The following is a 7500-nucleotide window of genomic DNA, read 5'->3' on the forward strand; positions in this document are numbered from 1 at the left end:
AATATGTATTCATTTATACATTGTTACATTTTATTTTATATCTAAACTGCAATATATATATATATATATATATATATATATATATATATATATACATACACACATATATACATATATACATACATACACACACACACACACACACACACACACACACACTATATACCGTATATATTCGAGTATAAACCGTTCTGAATATAAGCCGAGGCCCCTAATTTTACTCCAAAAACCTAGGAGAAGTTATTGACTCAACTATAAGCCTAGGGTGGGAAATACATCATCCCCCCCAGTCAATCGCTTCATCATGATCCAGAGCCCCCCCTTTTGTTTGCTACTCACCTCCCCAGTTGTTGCTTTCTCGGTGGGAAGGAAGTGTGAGCTGGTCCGGGCCGTCCATCTTCACCAGGAGGCCCTCTTCTCCGCTCCGGGCCGGCCACGGACCAGTGACGTTGCATTGACAACGACGCACAGGGATGTCCGTGCGCAGCAGACGTCCGTGGCATCCCTGCGCATGAATGTCCCTGCACGGTGGTGTTCAATAGTTCGGGGCCGGAGTGGAGAAGAGGGCCTCCCGGTGAAGATGGACGGCCCGGAACGACTAACCCTCCCCACCGGACGGTCCCTGCAGCATAGATGGCCCGGCCCATCCCCTCACAGCTATGCCAGAAGCTTTTTTTTGTTTGTTTTTGTTCACTCGAGTATAAGCCGAAGGGGGCGTTTTCAGCACGAAAAATCATGCTGAAAAACTCGGCTTATACTCGAGTATCTATCTATCTACACATACATTTCGTTAGTGTTTCCCAACCAGGGTGCCTCCAGCTGTTGCAAAACTACAACTCCCAGCATGCCCGGACAGCCTTTGGCTGTTCGAGCATGCTGGGAGTTGTAGTTTTGCAACAGCTGGAGAGGCACCTTGGTTGGGAAAAACTGATCTAGCGTAATGCCCTACAGCACGCCGCCTCTTGTGCTCAGGTAACGAAAGCAGATGCCAGGGTTTATTTATGCGGTTAATTGCTGGGAGTTGTAGTTTTGCGACAGCTGGAGGCACCCTAGTTGGGAAACCCTGATTTACATATTTACATATATTTACACACACACAATTTCTTTTTTAAATTATGTTTTCAGGAAAGTATTTAGAATATCTAGAATTTTTATCACCTTTAGCATATCATGCTGGGAGATGTAGCTTTGCAGCAGCTGGAGGAACCCTGGTTGGGAAACTCCTCTGTAATGGATCTGCTATGTGCACATCTCTCAAGTTTTGGAGAAGACTAGTGAAGCAGAGTTATTCTTCCCATGGAAATGATGGACAACACATATAATTATAAGTCAATGGAGTCAGTCAGTCAGCTCACTCCTCTGATTCAGATTTTGCCGCTCTGTACCAGTCTATGAGGGAGTTACCACACATATTACTGTCATACCAATGAATATTTAGCAAATGTATAAAAAACTGTGCCGATCCTTTTGGACGTTCTATATGAGAAAATCTGCCTGGGCTATGAATTAGCAGCAGACACCATACATCACATGTCAGCTTCCGCAACCGTCACCAAGAAGGCAACATATAGCCTTATGGTCCCTGATCAGGACAAGCTACCAGTCCACAGGATGATGGGGTCAATGCCCAACGTGGTGATGTCACTATGAAGAAAACGTCATCACTTCCAAACACAAGAGATCAGGGTAAGGAGAATATACATAAAAGATATATACCTATCCCTATCTTATATGAAGGATAGCCTTATACCTATCACCATCTTATATGAGGGATAGTCTTATACCCATCTCTATCTTATATGAAGGATAGCCTCATACCTATCCCTATCTTATATGAAGGATAGCCTTATGCTTATCCCTATCTTATATAAAGGATAGCCTTATACCTATCACCATCTTATATGAGGGATAGTCTTATACCCATCTCTATCTTATATGAAGGATAGCCTTATGCTCATCCCCATCTTATATGAAGGATAGCTTATACCTATCCCTATCTTATATGAAGGATAGCCTTATGCTTATCCCCATCTTATATGAAGGATAGCCTTATACCTATCCCTATCTTATATGAGGGATAGTCTTATACCTATCCCTATCTTATACGAAGGATAGCCTTATGCTTATCCCCATCTTATATGAAGGATAGCCTTATACCTATCCCTATCTTATATGAGGGATAGTCTTATACCTATCCCTATCTTATATGAAGGATAGCCTTATGCTTATCCCCATCTTATAAGGATAGCCTTATGCATTTCCTTATCCTATATGAAGCATAGCCTTATGCATTTCCTTATCTTATATGAAGGATAGCCTTATGCTTATCTCTATCTTATATGAAGGATAGCCTTATACCTATCCCTATCTTATATGAAGCATAGCCTTATGCATTTCCTTATCTTATATGAAGGATAGCCTTATGCTTATCTCATACATCCTTAAACTCCTTCACTGTATTTGCAGCGCTCACTTCTGCAGGAAGACTATTCCATGCATCCACTACTCTCTCAGTAAAGTAATACTTCCCCATATTACTGCAGAAACCTCTCCCCCTCTATATAACACCATGTCCCCTTGTGGTAGTTTTTCTTCTATATAAAGCTCCTCTTCTCCTCTATCATGCTGACTCCCTTTATGTATATAAGAGTTTCTGTCTCGTCTTTCTGTTTCACATGTTCAGGTCCTGTAACCTTTCCTGGTAAGTTTTATCTTGGAATCCATGGATGAGTTTAGTATCTTCTCTGAACTCTCTCCAGTCCTGTGCACAATACTCCATAGTAGTATATTTAGGCCACGTAGGCCTCTGACCATAACATGAGAAACACTCGGCCTGGTGTTGGTGTGTTGAAAAAAGGTTCCTGGGACACCATAAAGTAATAGTTATGCCAATCTTTTAGTGTATGGAGGCTAGAGGGGTCAGGCTACTATACATTGTGCCATTCCGCACCATTATGAACTAGAACTGGGGTGACGTTCCCTCGTGAAGACCTCTCAGTGGATTTGCCCTTGTGGTCTCAAAACCAATCTACAGGCAACGTTGCAGAGACGAAAAGTGGATCGACATCCATTCTAAACTTCACTGGCTCTGCACCATAATAGCCATCTAATCTGATGATCCGTCTGAGTAGAGCAGTGTTTTCCAACCAGGGAGGCTCCAGCTGTTGCAAAACTACTACTCCCAGCATGCCCGGACAGCCTTTGGCTGTCCAAGCATGCTGGGAGGTGTAGTTTTGCAACAACTGGAGGCACCCTGGTTGGGAAACATTGGTGTAGAGCAGTGGTCTACAACTTGCGGACCTCCAGATGTTGCAAAACTACAACTCCCAGAATGCCCGGACAGCCGTGGCTGTCCGGGCATGCTGGGAGTTTTAGTTTTGAAACATCTGGAGGTCCGCAAGTTGTAGACCACTGGTGTAGACCACTGGTGTCTCCTAACCACTTGAACACACAACGTTGGCCAGTGCTGACATCTCAGCCTTCATGCGCAGTTATCTGCTGAAGTGATAAACGAAGGTCTCACATTTTAAGGATTCTGGCCCTCGGTTTGTGACAAGTGGTGATATCTGGCCCGTGGGCGAGCTGGAAGCATCACACCACTATACTGCCCGGATTTATGGGGTTTCATGTGGCTGATAAAATGGCTTTTATACCTGAAGCCTCCCCTACCGTATATGCCACAGATTGGAGCTTGCTGCTTAAAAATGTGATCATTTGTAGAAACTACTACTTCATTTCCATAACCTTATGGCTTTATATATAAACATACACACACACACTACTCAAAAAAATAAAAGGGAACACAAACACCACAATTTAACACCAGGTCAATGACACTTCTGTGAAATCACACTGTCCACTCAGGAAGCAACACTAATTGACAATCAATTTCACATGCTGTTGTGCAAATGGAACAGACAACAGGTGGAAATTATAGGCAATTAAAAGACCGCCCCAATAATAGAGTTGTTCTGCAGGTGGTTACCACAGACCACTTCTCAGTTCCTATTCTTCCTGGCTGATGTTTTGGTCCCTTTTTAATGCTGGCCGTGCTTTCCCTCTAGTGGTAGCATGAGACTGAGTCTACACCCCACACAAGTGGCTCAGGTAGTGCAGCTCATCCAGGATGGCACATCAATGCGAGCTGTGGCAAGAAGGTTTGCTGTGTCTGTCAGTGAGACAGGGCAGTACATCAGGAGACGTGGAGGAGGCCGTAGGAGGACCACTACCTCCGCCTTTGTACAAGGAGGAGCACTGCCAGAGCCCTGCAAAATGACCTCCAGCAGGCCACAAATGTGCATGTGTCCACTCAAACAGTCAGAAACAGACTCCATGAGGGTGGTATGAGCCCGACGTCCACAGGTGGGGGTTGTGCTTACAGCCCAACAACATGCAGGACGTTTGGCATTTGACAGAGAACACAAAAATTGGCAAATTTCGCCAATGGTGCCCTGTGCCCTTCACAGATGAAAGCAGGTTCACACTGAGCATGTGAGAGTCTGGAGATGCCGTGGAGAACGTTCTGCTGCCTGTAACATCCTCCAGCATGACCGGTTTGGCGATGGGTCAGTAATGGTGTGGGGTGGCATTTCTTTGGGGGGGGTCGCACAGCCCTCCATGTGCTTGCCAGAGGTAGCCTGACTGCCATTAGGTACCGAGATGAGATCCTTAGACCTCCTCGGAAACCATATGCATGTGTGGTTGGCCCTGGGTTCCTCCTAATTCAAGACAATACTAGACCTCATGTGGCTGGATTGAGTCAGCAGTTCCTGCAAGAAGGCGGCATTGATGCTATGGCCTAGCCGCCCGTTCCCCAGACCTGAATCCGATTGAGCTGGGACATCATGTCTCGCTCCATCCACCAACGCCACGTTGCACCACAGACTGTCCAGGAGTTGGCGGATGCTTAAGTCCAGGTCTGGGAGGACATCCCTCAGGAGACCATCCACCACCTCATCAGGAGCATGCCCAGGCGTTGTAGGGAGGTCATACGGGCACGTGGAGGCCACACACACTACTGAGCCTCATTGTGACTTGTTTTAAGGACATTACATAAAGTTGGATCAGCCTGTAGTGTGGTTTTCCACTTTGATTTTGAGTGTGACTCCATATCCAGACCTCCATGGGTTGATAAATTTGATTTCCATTGATAATTTTTGTGTGATTTTGTTGTCATCGCATTCAACTATGTAAAGACGAAAGTATTTCATACGATTAGTTCATTCATTCAGATCTAGGATGTGTTATATTAGTGTTCCCTTTAGTTTTTTGACAGTCATGGCTTTAAATGTTGTCACCCCTGAAATGTTTCTAGAAAATGAATTTCTCACAGAAAAGGATTGCAGTTATATGTTTTGCTATACACATGTTTATTTCCTTTGTGTGTATTGGAACTAAACCAAAAAAGGGAAGAAAAAATTATAAAGCTAATCTGACATAATGTCACACCAAACTCCAAATATGGGCTGGACAAAATTATTAGCACCTTCTCAAAATTGTGGAAAAATAAGATTGTTTCAAGCATGTAATGCTCCTTTAAATTCACCTGGGGCAAGTAACAGTTGTGGGCCATATAAAAAAATCACACCTGAAAGCAGATAAAAAGGAGAGAAGTTCCCTTAGTCTTTGCATTGTGTGTCTGTGTGCACCACACTAAGCATGAACAGAAAGAGGAGAAGAGAACTGTCTGAGGACTTGAGAACCAAAACTGTGGAAAAATATCAACAATCTCAAGGTTACAAGTCCATCTCCAGAGATCTGGATTTGCCTTTGTCCACAGCGCGCAACATTATCAATAAGTTTGCAACCCATGGCACTGTAGCTTATCTCCCTGGGCGTGGACGGAAGAGAAAAATTGATGAAAGGTGTCAACGCAGGATAGTCCGGATGGTGGATAAGCAGCCCCAAACAAGTTCCAAAAATATTCAAGCTGTTCTGCAGGCTCAGGGAGCATCAGTGTCAGCGCAAACTATTAGTCGACATTTAAATGAAATGAAACGCTATGGCAGGAGACCCAGGAGGACCCCACTGCTGACACAGACATAAAAAAGCAAGACTACATTTTGCCAAAATGAACTTGAGTAAGCCAAAATCCTTCTGGGAAAACGTCTTGTGGACAGATGAGACCAAGATAGAGCTTTATGGTAAAACACATCATTCTACTGTTTACCGAAAACGGAATGAGGCCTACAAAGAAAAGAACACAGCACCTACAGTGAAATATGGTGGAGGTTCAATGATGTTTTGGGGTTGTTTTGCTGCCTCTGGCACCGGGTGCCTTGAATGTGTCCAAGGCATCATGAAATCTAAGGATTACCAACGGATTTTGAGTCGCACTGTACAGCCCAGTGTCAGAAAGCTGGGTTTGCGTCCGTGATCTTGGGTCTTCCAGCAGGACAATGACCCCAAACATACGTAAAAAAGCCCCCAGAAATGGAAATCAACAAAGCGCTGGAGAGTTCTGAAGTGACCAACAATGAGTCCAGATCTAAATCCCATGAACACCTGTGGAGAGATCTTAAAATTGCTTTTGGGAAAAGGCGCCTTCCAATAAGAGAGACCTGGAGCAGTTTGCAAAGGAAGAGTGGTCCAACATTCCGGCTGAGAGGTGCAAGAAGCTCATTGATGGTTATAGGAAGCGACTGATTTCAGTAATTTTTTCCAAAGGGTGTGCAACCAAATATTAAGTTATGGGTGCCAATTATTTTGTCCAGATCCTTTTTGGAGTTTGGTGTGACATTATGTCCAATTTGCTTTTTTCCTCCCTTTTTTGGTTTATTTCCAATACACACAAAGGGAATAAACATGTGTATAGCAAAACATGTGTTACTGCAATCCTTTTCTGTGAGAAATACTTCATTTCCTTGAAAAATTTAGGGGTGCCAACATTTACAGCCATGACTATTATATCTCTGCCCTCTTTACTTCCTCTTTAAAAAAAAACAGATACTGCTATCTAGAGCATTAAATCCCTGGTACCATTCCCACGCCTCTGTTAGTTCCGCCTGGCAGCTCTCTGACATGGTAATCACATCTGAAGGCATGTAATTGATCTCCTCCATGGCACGCCACCAGCCAGGATTCCCCACACAAGTGGTATTTTTAGAACGCACGGTTTTCTTACTGTTCCCGCTGTGCTGATTAATTCAGTCAATTTAACACAACGCAAATCGGACTCATAAGAGCTGGTGTCCTGCAGGGTCAGGGGCAAGTGCTGGGGGTCCACTGAAGAGAAGCGCCAACCACAACATCACATTATACCTTCATGAGTTAAAAGACTTATATTTTCTGTCAGTCTTGGCCCCAGAACACCCTACACATTAACAGACAAGATAAATGTTATGGAGAATGGACAGCTTGGGGTCCAGAACACTACAATATCTGGCATGCTCTCATCTTTATTGTTATCACTGATAGAAGGGGGTAAGATTTAGAGAGAACTGTCTTATTAGGGAGAACGCTTCTTACACAACTACATAAGCTGTAGAGCAGCATGTATCT

At 44.0% G+C, this 7500-nt stretch overlaps 1 protein-coding gene and 1 long non-coding RNA gene across 8 annotated transcripts in view; one reads left to right on the top strand and one right to left on the bottom strand.

The window, feature by feature from the left end:
* The window catches only part of ABI1 (abl interactor 1), a 100802-nt gene that overhangs the window by 40824 nt on the left and 52478 nt on the right, over positions 1-7500 (bottom strand). The window lies entirely within an intron of this gene.
* LOC130273103 (uncharacterized) overlaps positions 1-7500 on the top strand; it is a 42140-nt gene that overhangs the window by 21813 nt on the left and 12827 nt on the right. The window lies entirely within an intron of this gene.

The sequence above is a fragment of the Hyla sarda genome, chromosome 5, assembly GCF_029499605.1.
Source record: "Hyla sarda isolate aHylSar1 chromosome 5, aHylSar1.hap1, whole genome shotgun sequence".
In the NCBI taxonomy this organism is placed as follows: Eukaryota; Metazoa; Chordata; class Amphibia; order Anura; family Hylidae; genus Hyla; species Hyla sarda.